Source organism: Girardinichthys multiradiatus, chromosome 7 (assembly GCF_021462225.1).
Source record: "Girardinichthys multiradiatus isolate DD_20200921_A chromosome 7, DD_fGirMul_XY1, whole genome shotgun sequence".
Taxonomy (NCBI): domain Eukaryota; kingdom Metazoa; phylum Chordata; class Actinopteri; order Cyprinodontiformes; family Goodeidae; genus Girardinichthys; species Girardinichthys multiradiatus.
The window spans coordinates 4,048,872-4,069,688 of NC_061800.1; the positions used below are offsets into that span (position 1 = coordinate 4,048,872).

A 20,817-nucleotide genomic window follows, 5' to 3' on the forward strand; every position below is an offset into this window, starting at 1 on the left:
AGGAGGGAAGGGGACCACCTCCTGGGTCCGAGGCCCTAGGGGGTACCGGCGCCTGGACCTGGGAGTATAGAGTATGCATGGGGAGTGTGAATGAGGGTATAACGTCCATTGTTGCTTGTCTTTACATTGGGTGCGAGTGATTTTATATGTATCCATGAGGGTGGGAGTGGGTGATTGTGACTGTGAGTGCCTGTTTTTTTTTTTTTGTGTGACAGGTTGGGTCTTGGACTGCTCCCTCTCCTGGATCAGCCTAGGCCCCCCCATCTTGTGGGGGGCTATTTCCTCCCCACCACACTACCTGCCGGTGGTTGGAGTCTCTGCCCGGTGGTGTACTTGGGGTTCTCGGTGTCCGGGGCTGGGTGCTTTGGTGTGTGCTGGCTCACTCCCGGTGGCTGCTTGCCGGGGCCTGGCCCCCTGGGCTCTGTCGGGCCTCTGCTTGGGGGGTGGTGTGTCCCGGGGTCTTGGGTCTCTGGGTCCATGGCTGGATCTGCTCGGGCGTGGACGGCTGCCAGCGGGGCCTGTGGTCTCGTCGCTGCGGCTCCCTGGAGCTTCTGCATTGTCGCTGCTGGGTGACTCCCCTGGGACTCTCCACTGCTCTTCTCTGGGGGGGGTTGCGGTAGTCCCGGCGGTGGTTCTCCTGGGGTTCCTGTGCTTTGGGGGGCCTTTGGATGTCTGTGGCTCGGATCTCCTCAGTGTCCGCCTGGGGACCACGGGGCAGGTCGGTGGGTCCTCAAACTCCCTATTGCATATTTTTATGGAGATACCTTGTATACAAAGCGCATCCACACTCATACTCACAGGTGTTAAGCTTCAGGTGTTGACAGATACACAGATGTTTTATATTGGGCTGCACCTCTCACTAAGTACATTTTACATTCATTAATACCGTGTGCTATTTTGTTAAAAAAAAAAACCCTGCAGGTGTATAAGCAAGCAGGGTGTAATCTTTTATTCTCTTCATCCTTCTTTCTCTCCTCCACTCTTTCCTTCTTTTCTCCCCTTTTTCCCTTTTGCCCCGTCTCTCTCTTTTTCAAGCTTCTGTTTTCCTTTTCATTTCAGTCCCCGTGTCCGTAACAATTGAAATATTCCCAAAGAAGTTTATAATAAAGTGTCTTTTATAAATATCAGGCAGATCTTTAAAGCATTAGCAGTGATGCTCTGCTTGTGAAAGTAAATCTGTTGGGCAATTTATTGGCACTCAGACAACTATTCTGAGCGATACTCTGCCGGATACTCTGCCGGACAAGACACGGTAAAAAAAAAAAAAAAAAAAAAAGGAAACACAATAGATTCCGTGCCGACTGGAGCGTAGCCGTGAAACCTAAACAGAGCCATTGGAGAAGGTGCATAAGATCATCCTCTTTTGGCTGGTTTAGGGTTATCACCTGGTCTTGTCATTAAAAACCATTAAAAGCTTAGTGCAAACTCTAACTAGGTTCCACTGTTTACATTTGAACAACAGGCTGACCATGGTGGGAGTTCTGATTGTCACTGAGTAACTACAGACACTGTGGCTCATTAGACCGATTCTCAGCACGACACGATGAGCTGGTGCCAACGGTTGCTCTAAGACAGGCACCTTCATCACAGCAGCATATTAACCCAGTAACTCGGTGACCTTGCATTGAGTGTATTCAGAAGATTCAGATTAAGAATCTGTTTATTGTCACTGTACAAAAAAGCACAACAATATTCAAAGACAATGCAAAAGAAAAACAAAGGTGCAGTTCAAGCAAGTATTATATAGAGTTGAATACACAAAAATATACATATATACACATGCATACACCCACGCGCACGCACACACATTGTCAGAGCAGCTTTGAGATTGCTGTGATTCTTCCTGGCAGTTCCGCGGTCCAAGTGACCCCAGTGCAGCAGCAGTGTGTGAGGCTCCTGCCCTGGTCAGGGACTTCAGATCAGAAGTGAACATGTTGAGCGCGGCGCTGATGGTGTAGGGGTTAAGCGCGCGACTATATACGGAGGATACAGTCCTCAAAGCAGCCATCCTGGGTTCGAGTCCCGGACCCGGCGACATTTGCCGAACGTCTCCCCCTCTCTCTACCCCTCTTTCCTGTCTGCCTACTGTCAAAAAAAATAAAAAATAAAGGCCACTAGTGCTGGAAAAATATCTAAAAAAAAGAAATGAACATGTTCGCAAACTGAACATGTTTCCTATTTCCTTCTGCTGGAGGGCAGCAGCATTTCTGAGTAATTATAATGCTAAGTGGACAAGATTCCTTTCAGCTTCTCTGTCCTTGTTGACCTCTGTCATAGTTTATACAGAACATGCGAGAATCAAACTGATTATTTGGCAGCTGCAGGCTGTCATCAGACTAAAACTGATTTTACATAAAGCTGTAGTTTCATCCTCACACCTCAAATTAACTCATACTGATTATGTTCTTATATCGGTGCTAGGATCGGCAAAGTGTTGGAAAATATAGGAAAAAATAGAAGAAAATGTACCAGAACTTACTGGACTTCCCATGCTGCCTGGTTTAATTAGGGGCAACAATCTAAACAATCCAAAAATTGTTGTATTGTTCTATTGTAGTAACTATACAGTTGGCCGATAAGTTTCCCTGTAGAGCTGAAACAGGAACACCAGGAGAGGAAACAGTGCACATTTGTGGTGTGTCAGCAGTTAGATTTGCTGGACTGGATACGAAAGAAATATGGTGACACATGGTCAGAAGACCCCTCAGAGTATTTGAGTATTGTTGCTGACCATGTCCATCCCTTTTTGACCACAGTGTACCCATCTTCTGATGGTTACTTCCAGCAGGATAACATATACATATACACACTCACGGGCCACTTTATTAGGTACACCTCCAACTGCTCATTAACACAAATTTCTAATCAGCCAATCACATGGCAGCAACTCAACGCATTTAGGCATGTAGACATGCTCAAGACGATCTGCTGCAGTTCAAACCAAGCATCAGAATGGGGAAGAAAGGTGATTTAAGTGACTTTGAACGTTGCATGGTTGTTGGTGCCAGACTGGCTGGTCTGAGTATTTCAGAAACTGTTGATCTACTGGGATTTTCATGCACTACCATCTCTAGGGTTTACAGAGAATGGTCCAAAAAAGAGAAAATATCCAGTGAGCGGCAGTTCTGTGGGCACAAATGCCTTTTGATGCCAGAGGTCAGAGGAGAATGGCCAAACTGGTTCAAGCCGATAGACAGGCAACAGTAACTCAAATAACCACTCATTACAACCAAGGCATGCAGAAGAACATCTCTGAACACACAACACGTCGAACCTTGAGACAGATGGGCTACAGCAGCAGAAGACCACACCGGGTGCCACTCCTGTCAGCTAAGAACAAGAAACAGAGGCTACAATTCGCACAGGCTCACCAAAATTGGACGGTAGAAGATTGGAAAAACTGGTCTGGTCTGATGAGTCTCGATTTCTGCTGCGACATTCGGATGGTAGGGTCAGAATTTGGCATCAACAACATGAAAGCATGGATCCATCCTGCCTTGTGTCAACGATTCAGGCTGGTGGTGGTGTAATGGTGTGGGGGATATCTTTTTGGCACACTTTGGGCCCCTTAGTACCAACTGAGCATCATGTCAAAGCCACAGCCTACCTGAGTATTATTGCTGACCATGTCCATCCCTTTATGACCACAGTGTACCCATTTTCTGATGGTTACTACCAGCAGGATAACGCGCCATGTCATAAAGCACAAATCATCTCAGACTGGTTTCTTGAACATGACAATGAGTTCATTGTACTCAAATGGCCTCCACACTCACCAGATCTCAATCCAATAGAGCACCTTTGGGATGTGGTGGAACGGGAGATTCCCATCATGAATGTGCTGCCGACAAATCTGCAGCATCTGTGTGATGGTATCATGTCAATATGGACCAAACTCTGAGTAATGTTTCCAGTACCTTGTTGAATCTATGCCACGAAGGATTAAGGCAGTTCTGAAGGAAAAGGGGGGTCAAACCCGGTACTAGCAAGGTGTACCTAATAAAGTGGCTGGTGAGTGTATATATATATATATATATATATATATATATATATATATGTATGTATGTATGTATGTATATACAGTGAGGAAAATAAGTATTTGAACACCCTGCGACTTTGCAAGTTCTCCCACTTAGAAATCATGGAGGGGTCTGAAAGTTTCATCTTAGGTGCATGTCCACTGTGAGAGACATAATCTAAAACAAAATCCAGCAATTACAATTTCTGATTTTTAAAATAATTTATTTGTGTGTTACTGCAGCGAATAAGTATTTGAACACCTTCCAATCAGCAAAAATTCTGGCCCTCAAAGACCTTTTAGTCCGCCTCTAAAAAGTCCACCTCCACTCCAGTTATTATTCTAAATTAGTCATCTGAGGTCATTAGCTGCATAAAGACACCTGTCCACTCCACACAATCAGTAAGAATCTAACCACTAACATGGCTAAGACCAAAGAGCTGTCCAAAGACACCAGAGACAAAATTGTAGACCTCCACAAGGCTGGAAAGGGCTACAGAGCAATTGCCAAGCAGCTTGGTGAACAAAAGATCAGCTGTTGCAGCAATTATTAGAAAATGGAAGAAGCTAAACATGACTGTCAATCTCCCTCGGACTGGGGCTCCATGTAAGATCTCACCTCGTTGCTTATAAATATGTCTAAGAAAGGTGAGGAATCAGTCCAGAACTACACAGGAGGAGCTGGTCAATGACCTGAAGAGAGCTGGCACCACTGTTTCCAAGGTTACTGTGGTTAATACACTAAGACGTCATAGTTTAAAGTCATGCAAACCTTCCTTCATCGTATGTGTACATGAATGTTTCTGGGTTTTTTGTTATACAATGCTGAAAAAGGGTGTAACAACTGAAAATATGTCTTATATTCTAGGTTCTTCAAAGTAGCCACCTTTTGCTTTCATTACTGCTCTGCACACTCTTGGCATTCTGTTGATGAGCTTCAAGAGGTAGTCACCTGACATGATTTTCACTTCACAAGTGTGCCCTGTCAGGTTTAATATATATATATATATATGCACCGGACATCTGTGGGCCACATTTCAGATTTTATGTAATATTTCTCCACTTCACAATGACACACTTCTTTTTGTTGATCTCTCACATAATATCTCAACAACTTACTAGAGTTTGTGTTTGTAATGTGACTAAATGTGAACAAGTGAAAAAGGTATCAAAACTATTGTAAGGCATTGTACCGGTACTTGCATTTACTTCTCAGGTCTCCTGTTTTATAAGGCTGTATCTGCCCTGCAGTCCTGTCAGTCTGGGCCTAATTGGAACATATAAAGCATGCAGCAGACATCCCTCAGGGTGTATTAGCTCTATGGTTCGTAATCTGACCAGACTGTTCATCTAATCAGGACTGGTTTAGTTGGGGACTAACTGGTTACCAGGCAGAACAGTAGTGGTTAGCTCTGCTGCACGTTTTGAGGGTTTTAGAATCCCTTCAGTTAAACTATTGGCTGTGTTTCAGCAGCAGCAGGTGCTAGCTGAGCTGTTAGAGCTGCTCAGGGTAAAATATTGTTCTGTTTCTGGACGTCCTTCAGCTAATGCAGACTAAACTGTCTGCTCACAAAGGATGAGCTGTTCTGCAGCCTCTGTGCCCACACACCGGTGCTTCTGTAAGACATATAACCATTTCCCAGCTCCCACCCTGACTTGGTTTCCTGTGTAAATAGAACTTTACATTAAAAAAAAATGTCTATAAACATTTGTAGTTTATGTAGATTGTAGTATTGGGCCAGTAAAGATAAACAATCAAAGCAGATTTGGCTTTTTTGGGAGGAAACATTCCTATTCACAAACTTTAAGTAAGTTTTGCATCAAGCCTGTAGTTTGGCTTTTCAGTCATTTCATTGTTATTCTGAAACAGGAAGTTTGAAGTTATTGAGACATTTAAATGAAATGAATGGAAGTATGTACTACGTGGAGCCCTAGAGGCTTTGGAGCCAGCAAACTGCCCTGTAAGAAAATAAACAGTTATCAGTTTATTCAGATTTATACACATGCATCATAAATAAATGGAAAAACAGGAGTGTCGTAGGAGTGATTCATAATCAAGATGTTATGTCACCATAATGAAACCTTTCTTGAGGCCCTGCTCCAAAGACATACATGGATTGCACAGACTTCATTAAGAAAACTCTTACACAATTTTAAGGACACAATTTGCCAAATATAAAATACTTGGAACACACTTTTTTGACACTTGTATAGTTTCAAATATAATCCTCTGCAATTTAAACATTTGGAGAATATAAAAGCACTTAGAAAATGTAAATCACGTCAAAATGTAAACATTGCACTATTCAAAACACATTTGCAGAATTCACAGCAGGCAGAATTTAAAAACACATGAAAAAATTACCATATGTGCATGGAATGTGGCATGTAGTATTTGGTGTTTACATAAGGTATAGCTTGTGCTGAAACAGTCTATAAGATGGGCTGGTGGTTTGTTTGATTGTCAGCAGGGATGTTTAGTGTCTGTCTGCAGGGGGACAACTGCTTTCACTGCTTCTGGAAAGAAACAATTTCTGAGCCTATTTGTTTTTGCTGTGATGTTCCTCAATCGAAATGTTAGCAGTTTTGTTAGCAGTACAGTGGATGGAGGACATTAGACCATTAAAAACAATAATTTGTTTAGATTCAAGAGTCTAAAACATAATCATTCAGATAGCAGGCCAGATATTTTATTACAAATACAACTAACATTATTCAGAATACAAAGGATGGGTTTATAATAGCATTTTAATGGATACCAGCACATATTGGATTAAAAGGAAATGAAATGACAGATAAGATGCTAAGAAGGCAACTCACACCCATATAAATGTTACAATTCATATAAATAACTCAGAGGCAATGAGCATTATCAAGCAAAAACTGAAGAAAGAATGGCAGAAAAGGTGGGATAGGGAAAGTAAAGGAAGATGGTTTTATAAGATCAAAAAGTCAATCAGAGAAATGAGTACTGGAAGAAGGAGCAAAAAGAAGAAAAGGGTAATAAGATTAAGATTTGGACACACAGGACTGAACAGTACATTTTCTTTGACACAAAAGCATAATACAGGAAAATGTGACCATTGTGGGGAAAATGAAAAAATAGAACATGTTATATTATATTGTAATAAATATGAAATAGAAGATTTGAGGAGAGAATTTGAGAAAATTAAAGAAACTAATATAGTAGAACTTAGGAAGCAAACAGATACAAATTATACGATTTTTAAGAAGAACTAAATTATTTAATAGAATTTGATTATATATTATGTAATATAGATATGAATCCATCACAAATCACACTCCATACCAGTTGGTGGCGGTAATGCACCCCTCAAGTTTTTCAGGTGTGCCAATCGCCAATAAACACCAGAAGAAGAAGCATGCTAGTCACTAGCTTCTCCAATGCTATTGCCAGTCTATCTAGTAATATTGCCAGCCTATCCAATGGTATTGCCAGCCTCTCCAATGGTATTGCCAGCCTCTCCAGTGGTATTGCCAGCCTCTCCAACGCTATTGCCAGCCTATCCAATGCTACTGCCAGCCTACTCAATGCTATTGCCAGCCTATCCAGAGCTAATGCAAGTGAGTACTCTCCTTCTCATTTGCCAGCACTGGCCGCTCAGTTACTGGCACCGGCCGCTACCAGTTACCTATCATTAATCAGATCTGTAGCTGGCTTCGGAATGGATGTAGCCTCCTGCAACAAGGAAGTAGCCACCGCTGGGTGGGCAGTAGTCTCAATTTTGGCACTGATACTGCGCCATATTTACTTTCCTGACAGCATTCTCCACCTACAGCACAATTAACACTTGAAAACAATCACATAAACAACAAATGGGCCATCTGCAATTTAAAGCATAGAGAACACCAGAGTAACATAGAATTAAATGATAATTTTACATGTAGCAATGTTGGTCTAGACCAGGAGTGTCTAAAGTCGGTCCTCGAGGGTCGGTGTCCTGCACATTTTAGATGTTTTCCTTCTTTAGCACACCTGATTTCCATTGATGGCTATTTAACATGGTTTTGCTGAACTGCAATCACCTGAATCAGGTGTGTTAAAGCTCACCTGATTCTGGTGATTCAGACATCTGAAGTCGAGAACAAAATTCTTGCAAAGGATTATAGGTTAAGGACTGAGGTGGTTAAATTTATAACAAAAACAAATACATCCCCTTATGGATGGATGGGTTGGTTGGTTGGTTGGATGGATGGATGGATATACAGTGCCTTGCGAACGTATTCGGCCCCCTTGTACTTTTCAACCTTTTGCCACATTTCAGGCTTCAAACATAAAGATATAAAATTCTAATTGTTTGTGAAGAATCAACAACAAGTGGGACACAATCGGAAAGTGGAATGAAATTTATTGGATGTGTCAAACGTTTTTAACAAATAAAAAACTGAAAAGTGGGGCGTGCAATATTATTTGGCCCCTTTATTTTCAGTGCAGCAAACTCACTCCATATGTTCAGTGAGGATCTCTGAATGATCCAATGTAGTCCCAAATGACTGATGATGATAAATAGAATCCACCTGTGTGTAATCAAGTCTCGTATAAATGCACCTGCTCTGTGATAGTCTCAGGCTTCTGTTCAAAGTGCAGAGAGCATCATGAAGACCAAGGTTGAAACGTTCAAGGGGGCCGAATACTTTCGCAAGGCACTGTATGGTTATATGGTTAGATAGATATGTATGTATATGTTCTTAACCTTTCACAATGACATGGATGTCATGTGCTGATGAATTATTATTAATCATAAAAGGATGTTATAGCATTAGTCAGTTATGCCTGAAACCAAAAATTATTTGTGATCTCTGATTAGCGGTGAAGATCCTTCTCAGAAGCTTGTGTTTTTTCTCTGGTGGTGTGTTGCAAATCCCCACCAATGTGGGGTAAGGATTTTCTTCTGTGGGCTTTTAATTGACTAAGTGAAATCAACATACTCAGGGCTTTCGCAGGTCACTTTAAATTTTGATACTTCAACCACATTCATCTTGATTCATCATCTGGTGGTGAATGGAGGAAAATAATCGTCTGATCTTAGGAGGAATCCTGTTTCACTTTGGGTGCATGTTACATGCACCTGCTAAAGCCACAAGTTAAGTTTCCTCTGATTAATGGGGCAGTCATGAACAGCACAACTAGTAGTTATGTCCAAGCTTTGCTTTGAGTTACCCATAACCCTTATCATACTCTAAAATTAATAACAAAACAGCATACTGATGCTAAATCAGGAGAATTGTGTTTTTGCGTCTGCTATGATAACTATGACAGGAGTGTTCTTGATCAACTGGAGGACTTAAGTTTTAACACTTACTTTCACTTCACAATAAAGCTGATCTTTTGTTTTGGCTTCTTTTCCAACTTGGAGCAAAGTCACAGCACCAGCTATGGTACCAAGACAAAAAAGTCAGCACAACCCAAACCAGGTTGTTGTAATTGCTGTTGTTTTTTGAGACAGCTTAAAAATGATGGTAGCTAGTTAAAATGTGTTTGCGTGTTCACAGAGAGCTGTTACTGAATGGAAGCTGAACTTCAAGTTGTTATTAAAGCTCATTGTCATAGAAAGCTAAATCAGCTCAGTGACCAAGTTCTTGTTCTGGATTCTAGTGTTGACAGCAAAAACCGAGCAGTCAAAGCTGCAGTGACTTCATGGTACTGTCCCAAATATCCCAACGATTTTCCCCTTCAACCCACCAACACATTTAGCTACTCCTCAGGTTACATCTATCTGAGATGCAGTAATGCCTCACTAATGTATAGCAGGGACATCTTGTGGGTGGAGAACTCGATGCTTCCTATATGGAAGCGGAACATAACAAATGTGTCAGATATGAAGCAATGTCCTACATTGTTTTAAATTAGATGCTTCTAGCCTGTTGACAAAGGAAATCATGACTAAGTATTACCAACACAGCCCTCTTACAGTGGATCAGATTTTATTACAAGAGGACTAACAGAGGTAAGACTATTGTTTCCAATTGGAGAGCTAAAAGCCTTTGTCTTGGCAGGCTGGCATCTTTTGTAATATTCCTTAAAGTGGTCTGTTGGGTAACATTGGAGTCATCAATCTGCTGAGAAGGAGAGGCAAGCTGCAGCACTTCACAAACACAACACTAATAAATAGGGAATCCAAAATAAAACCATTTAATGAACAGAGATCAGATGTTGGTCAGAAGTAATCTGGGAAAATATGCATGATAGAAAACAAAGATATTTCTAATGACTCATTAAAGAGAAAAACAAAAACAAATCTCACTTCCAGTTAGAGGGGTGAACACATTTAAAGAGCAGATTACCTACCAGGGTTTTGGCACAAATATACTTATAAACCATAGAAGTTTGCTTCAACATCTTTATCAGATTCTTTTCATAATTATTTACCTGTGTTTTATCATGTATTGACTGTTGCCAGTTGCAATAGATGCTAGCATCCACAAATGTTTGACTTTTGCTCCCGCCAACATGATAAAGTAAAGCCAGCACCTTGACAAACGATACATCAGTATGTTGAAATGTCAAATTTCAGCTCGATGAGGAATTATATGCAAACCAGTAAATGAAGGCAGAGAAGAATACCCAAAATGTATAACAGAGAAAGAAACAAGTAACAGTTAAAACAGTTTTTAAAAAACTTACAAAATGAGGCAGTCTTTGTATTTTAAATTTGGGAAAGAACCAATAGACCAAGACTTAGTATTTGTTCATAGTTTTGTTGACTGTGATGCACAGATTTGAATAAGATGAGTGAGAGAGTTCTTTGGCATTCACTAACCCAATGTCAATGAATGATGTTTATTTAGAAGGAACAATGTACATTACAAAACATGCCAGATTTAGCCATGAAGGCTAGTTTTCATCTGTTGTCTCTCCAGGTACCATAAAATATACCACAAATATAAATACAATACATAATAAAAATAAACAGTATACTTCCATCACAAAATTTGCTAAATTTAAAATCAGAATAGTAAAATAAAAAACATATCATGTAGTATACTTGAAAAGAATAAAAAAAACACGAAACACAATTACAAAGAATCATTACAATACAATACATTAAAATGCAGAACAGAAATAAGAATCCCATCATCAGTGGCTGCAGAATTGATTATCCAGGAGCCATAATTTTTAATAATTGCAGAATGATTTAAAAGACACATTTGCTCATACATTTTCAGGTATTTTATTCTAGTCAGGAGAGGCTTCTGACCAAATGTAGGTACAGCAGGGTCTCCTCTTACAGTAGCTCTGGTGATCCTTGTAGCACCTGTTAATGATGTAACAATTGCTTCAGGGGGAGGAGGTGCTAGACCACGCAAGATTTTTGTCAAGCAACACTGATTTTAAATCAGTGAGATTGGAAGAACCAGAAAAGAGGTGAACTTCCTGTTATAAATATTTATATTTTGTTATAGTTCTAAAGTGAAGTTACACATTGCACAGAATATTATGCTAGCTAGCTAATTAACAGTTTAACAGTCACATTAACAAATCAGCTTTTTTTTGTACCGACAGACATGCTAATTCTCGTGGATTGTTGCTGACTTTTGTTTTTAAACCGCGATACCTTTGGATGATTCTGGGGTCATGCATCTCTGGTTAAATCAATTCAATTCAGTTTATATAGCGCAATTCACAACACATGTTGTCTCAAGGCACTTGACAAAATCAGTTCAATCAAATCATACAGATTACATGTCTGGTGCATATATTCCAATTAAACCTAACTATTAAACATGAGCCATGGGAATGATGAGCCATTCCCTTTCGTATGCCACTTGCCTGAAGAGTGCAGCTATAGTTGGGCTTGGGGAAGCTCTACTCCTTGGTCCATGTGACTGGAGAGAAATGTGAGCTGTCTCCGGCATGTCCTTTTTAAAAGTAGCTTGCATATTATATAGCTTCAAACTGGCACAAACCTGGCTCTAATAATTAGATCTTATTTTGATGATAAATAAAATCATACATAGGCAAGCAGTGCTGTTAGCCACATCTGTGGATTGTTATGCACCTAAAAGATGCAGGAAAACCTTTGTAGTGATGACTATTAACTATTTAGATTTTTAAACAAATTATCTGAATAAACAATCTGCTATTAATGACAGTAATAAGCTACACTAAACTTAGTCACCAAGATTCTTACAACTCAACTCATGGTCTGATACTTACTTGGCATTTTGAAAATTTGGAGAATCAATCCAAACGTTCATGTCAGTTACAGGGTAAGCATTTCACTAATTAGAAATATTTATAATACAAACTCTTTCCGTCATTGTAATCAAGGAGTTATTGTACCAAAGGTTAGTACCCAGAACATGTTTAAACACAGAAAAGCATCATTGATCAATTCTTCCAGATACTTTACTTCTAGTAATCAGTTGCAACACAGCACAATGAGGAAGTGTCCTGACCCATAACTTTTATTTTTTTAGGGAGATGGAACTTTAACATTGCCACATACAGGGGTTGGACAATGAAACTGAAACACCTGGTTTTAGACCACAATAATTTATTAGTATGGTGTAGGGCCTCCTTTTGCGGCCAATACAGCGTCAATTCGTCTTGGGAATGACATATACAAGTCCTGCACAGTGGTCAGAGGGATTTTAAGCCATTCTTCTTGCAGGATAGTGGCCAGGTCACTACGTGATACTGTTGGAGGAAAACGTTTCCTGACTCGCTCCTCCAAAACACCCCAAAGTGGCTCAATAATATTTAGATCTGGTGACTGTGCAGGCCATGGGAGATGTTCAACTTCACTTTCATGTTCATCACACCAATCTTTCACCAGTCTTGTTGTGTGTATTGGAGCATTGCCATCCTGATACACGGCACTACCTTCAGGATACCATGTTTGAACCATTGGATGCACATGGTCCTCAAGAATGGTTCGGTAGTCCTTGGCAGTGACGCGCCCATCTAGCACAAGTATTGGGCCAAGGGAATGCCATGATATGGCAGCCCGAACCATCACTGATCCACCCCCGTGCTTCACTCTGGGCACGCAACAGTCTGGGTGGTACGCTTCTTTGGGGCTTCTCCGTACCATAACTCTCCCAGATGTGGGGTAAACAGTAAAGGTGGACTCATCAGAGAACAATACATGTTTCACATTGTCCACAACCCAAGATTTACACTCCTTGCACCATTGAAATCGACATTTGGCATTGGCATGAGTGACCAAAGGTTTGGCTATAGCAGCCCGGCCGTGTATATTGACCCTGTGGAGCTCCCGACGGACAGTTCTGGTGGAAACAGGGGAGTTGAGGTGCACATTTAATTCTGCCGTGATTTGGGCAGCCGTGGTTTTATGTTTTTTGGATACAATCCGGGTTAGTACCCGAACATCCCTTTCAGACAGCTTCCTCTTGCATCCACAGTTAATCCTGTTGGATGTGGTTCGTCCTTCTTGGTGGTATGCTGACATTACCCTGGATACCGTGGCTCTTGATACATCACAAAGACTTGTTGTCTTGGTCACAGATGCACCAGCAAGGCATGCACCAACAATTTGTCCTCTTTTGAACTCTGGTATGTCACCCATAATGTTGTGTGCATTTCAATATTTTGAGCAAAACTGTGCTATTACCCTGCTAATTGAACCTTCACACTCTGCTCTTACTGGTGCAATGTGCAATCACTGAAGACTGGCTACCAGGCTGGTCCAATTTAGCCATGAAACCTCCCACACTAAAATGACAGGTGTTTCAGTTTCATTGTCCAACCCCTGTAAGTCCAGCAGCATCCACTACCCTGAGCTGGCCTTGTGGGGTTTTGTTGCTATATAAACTCGTACTGACTATGTTCTGTGGCAGTTTAATCGGCAGGGCTCTCTGTAGATCAGGGGCCTCAAACTTCTCAGGGTAGGTGTCCTGCAACTATAGTATTTTTTTTTTAAAGATTTTTTTTTCGGCACTCGTGGCCTTCTATTGACAGTTACCAGGCAGGAACTGGGCAAAGAGAGAAGGGGGAAGACATGCAGCAGAGGTCTCATAGTTGGGAATCTAACCAAGGATGGCTACAACAAGGACTATAAGATTGTGGGGTGTGCCCCCTCTACTGCTACATCATGTAACGCCTTGCCCTGCAACATGCATTGCTGGTCCAATGCACCTATATCAAATGACTGAATTCTCTTATCATCATTGGCTCGTTACCTGGCAGTTTTGAAATTTAACACTGTTTAGCAATAGATAAATAAAAGGTTATAATTTTAAAGTGCCTGTGACACGCATTTCCCACAAATGCAGAAATTGAAAGAAAACATCCTAATATTGAAGGAATTGAGCAGTAAATGATAATGGGATTAAAGACATTACAAAAGACAATTGTGACACAAAATAAGCATATTTCAATGTTAAATTTTCCAAGTCCAAAGTCGCCCGTAAATTATGTCTAAGGGGAAGCCTCTGGTCATTCATTGTGTGAACGTTAATGATAAATGGTTCAGGTAGAAGCCAAGTTGCGTTAAAAACAGTGTTAATATGATGAAACAGTGCATTGCTGGTGGCGGCAGCAATACTACGGCAGCAGCCGTTAGTCTGCACTATTTTCCTGAAGCGAAGAGGATCAGAGCTGCCTGGATCAGAGCTGGAAAACTGACGAGGGACAGATGGGCTGGTCCCACCAAGCACAGCTAGTTGTGTTTCGAGTACTTCTCGGTAAACTGCTTTGAACAAGAAACCTCTGAATTCGCAAGAGAAATTATGTCAGAGGTCGGGATATCTTCCAGATGAAGGAGAATGTTGGAGCAGATGCTATAGCCACGCTGTTCATAGCATCTGATGTGAAAAGATTGCCAAAGAAAAGGTTGTTGCTTGCTGTTGCTGCTAAACAGATCAAGGCTCAGCAGGTAAGAACACTTCTTTGTCACAAAAGTTCGTTTAGATATCGGCAGTTATTGTTAAAATTGTTGGGACTCCAGTCATGGGTTACAACATTAAAGGCCAGTAAGATCTTTTCTGGAACTTTCAAAATATATCGCATTAACCTACTTCCAGCACAGCCAGCAACAGGAACAAGAGGGATAACAGCGGACTTCCCGTGACATCACTAGTGACATCACTATTTGAATAAAAACCCCACACACCAACAAACAGACCTCTTCCACGCAGGTCCCCAGCAGAACTGGAAGGAGGGACACAGTGCGCTAATGTCTCCTTGCTGGCAAACAGACATAACTCTATAAACTGGATCCAGAATGACTACGATCACATGCAGCAAAGTTAAGTAATGATTTGCTGTTCGAGTATCTGGCATTCATTCATGTAGAGTGTAAATCAGAATCAGAATCAGAAAAGCTTTATTGTCAAGTACGTTTTTGGACATACAAGGAATTTGTTTTGGCGTAGTCGGTGCAATACAGTACAAATTAAACAGTATAAACATATCTACAATATAATATAAATATATGTGCACAGTTTTAAGACAAGCCTGACTTGACTTTTCTTCTGAGGCCTCCAGAGGCAGCCCTGATCGAAGCGGATTTTCCCCACAGCCTGGAAAAGGAGGCCGGGACCTCATCGCACGCCTTCCAGGTAGCGAGAGCTACCCCCCACATCATGGCCCTTAAAGGAGCCGAACGTGCCTTTCTCACGGTTTGGCTGGCCCAGCTAAAGCCTTTTCCCACTGCTACGGAGTTTAGCTGCAAGTTAACCCTTTTATTAGTGGTATTTTAAAGCTATGTGTTTGATTCTGGGAACCAGCTATAAGTTTCCTTTGTTAGCTCCAACCGCTAACGGCTAAGGACATGTGCTCCCATTTTGAGTCAGCTGAAGATCATTTACCCATAAAGGTTGTTAGAAAAGTTGTTAGTTTCCAATCTAGGAAGTAATATTTCCTTAAATATAATTTTACTAAACGTGATAACTAATTAAACGCCATTAAGACCCATTTTTCCAAAAGGCTCGGTTCTTATTCAAAATAATATTTCCTTAAATATTATTTTAATATTTCCTTAATAATATTTCTTTAAATATTATTTTAATAAATAAAGGCAGCTAATTAAAGACCGTTGAGAATTGGTCATCCTTAAGGTTGGTTTTATTCAGCAAATAAAATTTTAAATATGTTAAAATAAATTTTGATCTGATCTTGCATTGTAAATGTTTGTTTGAAGGTATACCAGTTATTGCCTAAGTTAGTTCCAAGACTAGCTTAACTTCATTTCCAGATTCTTCAAGATAATCCTTGGTTCTCAAACATACAGGGGTTGGACAATGAAACTGAAACACCTGGTGTTAGACCACAATAATTTATTAGTATCGTGTAGGGCCTCCTTTTGCGGCCAATACAGCATCAATTCATCTTGGGAATGACATATACAAGTCCTGCACAGTTGTCAGAGGGATTTTAAGCCATTCTTCTTGCAGGATAGTGGCCAGGTCACTAGGTGATACTGGTGGAGGAAAACGTTTCCTGACTCGCTTCTCCAAAACACCCCAAAGTGGCTCAATAATATTTAGATCTGGTGACTGTGCAGGCCATGAGAGATGTTCAATTTCACTTTCATGTTCATCAAACCAATCTTTCAGCAGTCTTGCTGTGTGTATTGGTGCATTGTCATCCTGATACACGGCACCGCCTTCAGGATACAATGTTTGAACCATTGGATGCACATGGTCCTCAAGAATGGTTCGGTAGTCCTTGGCAGTGACGCGCCCATCTAGCACAAGTATTGGGCCAAGAGAATGCCATGATATGGCAGCCCAAACCATCACTGATCCACCCCATGCTTCACTCTGGGCATGCAACAGTCTGGGTGGTACGCTTCTTTGGGGCTTGTCCTCACCGTAACTCTCCTGGATGTGGGGAAAACAGTAAAGATGGACTCATCAGAGAACAATACATGTTTCACATTGTCCACAGCCCAAGATTTGCACTCATTGCACCATTGAAACCGGCATTGGCATTGGCATGAATGACCAAAGGTTTGGCTATAGCAGCCCGGCCGTGTATATTGACCCTGTGGAGCTCCCGACGGAAATTTCTGGTGGAAACAGGAGAGTTGAGGTGCACAGTTAATTCTGCCCTGATTTGGGTAGCCGTGGTTTTATGTTTTCTGGATACAATCCGGGTTAGCACCTGAACATCCCTTTCAGACAGCTTCCTCTTGTGTCCACAGTTAATCCTGTTGCATGTGGTTCGTCCTTCTTGGTGGTACGCTTGTATATATAAATATATGTGTGTATTTATTTATATAGCGAGATGTAGTCCGTCTTTAGTGAATTTAGTTTTTTTTTATCAAAGAAATATCAGATTCTTCGCTGCTGTCTGTGTTGATGGCCATTGTAGCAGCAGTCAGTTTATGTGTGGGGGTTCCCGTGACGTCATAAAACAGCGCAACAAAATCGCAAAGAACTAAAAATACCTTTTTAGTGAAATTTATGACCATATATCTCAACAACTGTTCATTTTAGTGGCATGAATTTACTTTTTAAAATAATTGATTAATGTTATTTTTCCATAAATGTAAGTGGATTTATCAAAATTGTATCGATGTAACTGGCAGCCAGGATGGTGTTGCTGTATTTCTAGATCTGCAGGAGAGCTGAGTTACACCTACATTATATAACACATTTGTAGTGACCCCGCTACACTTACAACCATGGGTATAGAATGCACCAGTATGTAGATCAGTACACAGCTTGAGGTTAAATGCCTTGCCAAAGGGCACATCAGCATGTGGCAAAGGAAGGAAGCTGGACTTGAAACCACAACTGCTCCCACTGAGCCACAACCACAGGAACTACGACTTGTTACCTGCATCGGTTTCAATAACACACTAGCTTTGGTTTTTATAAACATGAATTTAGTTTTATTCGGTCTGCTTGGTCTCCATAAGCCATGGTTCTCTGTTCTGACTTAGCAAAGATTCAGTTCTACTGCAACACCACTTGTCTTGTTGCAGTTTTTCTTTAGAAAGCAAAACAGAAATAACTTGTTCAAAATCTGGGTTCAAGCTGTGGTGGAAAACAGGCTGCTGTTGTACCCATTAGCAGTACATTGGTATGGAGATGTTCCAACAACATTAGAATTGTTATTTCAGCCCTTAGCTACTGATCACATGAGAGCTGTTAATAGGTGTGTGTGTGTGTGTGTGTGTTCTTGTATATGCTGCTGAGAGAGGACCGTCAGAAGTTTTTACCAACTAAAAGAGGTCATTTTTGGAAAGTGAGGATATTTTCATAGTCACTCACATCACTTTTCTTGATGCTGTTTTTAGGGGTTAGGTTTAGGACTAAGGTCTGAATTGCGTTAAGTTTAGGGTTAGGCCATAGAAATTAATGGAAATTGATGCAAAGTTCCTGTAAAGATAGAAAAAAGTGTGTGTGTGTGTGTGTGTGTGTGTGTGTGTGTGTGTGAGAGTGAGGAAGAGGGAAAAAGAGAGTGTATTCTCTGTCATGTGAAGTAGTGATATTTTTATGCATTTGCACAGCCTGATTAGTTTGCGGAGGGACTGCAGACACACACCAATGTGACAGATGCTAACTGCAAACCCTGGAAGACACAAAATTACAGCATCTCTCACGCAGTATGCTGCCTCCTGTATGAATTCCTCAATTAGAGGCCTGTAGCTGATGAAGCTGTGACAGAGTGAGCAGTGGTGATTTAGTGAGACATCAGCTGAACAAGTGAATACAGATGTACAATAAAGTAAAACTGAAGCCAAATCAGAGGAGCCTGCAGTGCAGCTTCAAAGGAGACCAGTGGGTCGGAAACACACACTGTAGGGAAAGGATATGGAAACTACGACAACAAAATGTTTTGGCTTGCCACTTATTTTTAGGTTACACACATGCAGCTTGGTCAGCATGAAAGGAACACTCACTGGTGCCACCTGCTGTCATTATATGTAATGTGTAGACAGCTGCGTGTCTCTGAACATTTTTGTTACCTAATTAGAATATTTTCTAGTTTATCACCACCTTGTAGCCTGTAGTCTTCTGAGCCTTCTGGTTTCCATTTAAAAGTTTTAAATGAACCGGACAGGGTTAAAGTTGTGTGCAGTGGAAAACCAGGCTGCCGATCAACAGGCTTTTAAAGGTTGAAACATTAAAGTACAACCAGTAGTAGCTTCCTACCAAGACTTAGACTCAGAGACTCAAACTTACCAATAAAATGACTCCATACAATGGAAATACTCATCCCTTCCTGGTTTGTCTCAGGAGATCATTCTACTTGGTTAATAATGGAAATACAGTCGTGGTTAGACTTAAAGATTCTTTTTACAAATAATGGTTATATTTATGACACATGCATTATTGTTAATGTGCAATAAGTATTGCTCACCCATCTAAATCATTAAATTCATGTGTTTCAATCATGGCCATGACCACATGTATTAAAGTCCTGCACCAAAACATGAAGCCTGCTTCTGCTAACATTTGGAAAGAATGCACCACTTTCAACAGCACAGTGGTACCACGATAGGACACAACCTGTTCAACTAGTCATGTTGTGAAATTTCCTAACACAAAATATTGCACAGTCCCTTAATTCCAGTAAAATGATCTCTTAGTGATTCAGAATACCAAGATATTTTGGACAATTTTATTCTGCTGACTCTTTGGGAACAGTTTGAAGACGGCCCCTTCCTGTTTCAACATATCTGCACAGAGCAAAGCTCTATAGAGACATGGATGAGCGGGTTTGGTATGGAAGAACTTGAATGATCTGAAAAGAGTCCCGAGCCCAACCCAATAGAACACCTTTAGGATAAATTAGAGTGGAGACTTTGAGTCAGATCTTCTGTCTGACCTCATGCATGTGCTTGAGGAAGCATGGTCAGAAGCTCTCATAGACACTTGAACTTCGTGGAAACCCTGCATAAAAGAGTTAAACCTAGGTGGTGGGGGTAGGGGGGGGGACACACACACACACACCTAATCCTAATTAGGAATGCAATGTCACTCAAGACCGTGTGTGTGTGTGTGTGTGTGTGTGTGTGTGTGCGTGCGTGCGTGAAGGCAGGCAAGCAAATGCTTTTGGTAGTATGATGCATAACTTTCATGCTCATAGATGTCATTTTACCAGCTGCAATATAAAAGTAACGATTTTATATATTTGATCAGGTGTAGAAAGATGGGACAGACACCAACAGCTCCCAAAATATAATGTGGGTTTTATTTCCCGACCATCCTCAGAATGGGGACAGCATTAAATTTGGTTTGATTTGGTGTTTTGTAAATATGTTGCAAACAACTATTTAAGAAAAAATATTCAAGTAGTGCGTTCATCTCGAATCAAAAACTACAGTTTCTCTTTCGTCAGGATCAGAAAATTAGCTTTTAACACCGCTTCGCAGACCTATTCAAGGCTTCTTTGGAAATAAAAAATAAAAACCCAGACAAGAGACAAAAAAAACCAACAAAATCTATCAAAGACAACAGTAGTGGCCTAATAGTGGTACTATAATAAAACAGAAAAAGCACCACATAATAGTCATTCAACTTACATTTGTGCAAAACCACAGTACATTCCGTTTATACACTGTTTTCTACATTAGCAACTTGAACTCACTTGAAAATGGCTGACAGCAGGCCCACACTGGAGCAGACACTCGCACAAGGAACCCTGGACAGTCTATCTCCCCTCTCAACAAATGAATTGCACAAAAGTAGGTAAACAAAACAAAATAGTAACCGCTCAACCTTTAGTAAAGTTTCCATATAATCTTTGTTAAACACTCACACCGTCACGTAGCCCTGCACGTTTTAATGGGAAGGACTCCTTCCTGACCATAAGGCGCCAATCTACAGCAATCTCTGTTTCAATTTAAGAAATGTTC

The 20,817-nt window shown here is 40.8% G+C and overlaps 1 protein-coding gene across 2 annotated transcripts in view; it reads left to right on the forward strand.

The window, feature by feature from the left end:
- raph1a (Ras association (RalGDS/AF-6) and pleckstrin homology domains 1a) overlaps positions 1-20,817 on the forward strand; it is a 96,620-nt gene that overhangs the window by 18,925 nt on the left and 56,878 nt on the right. The gene's annotated exons all lie outside the window — the stretch shown is intronic.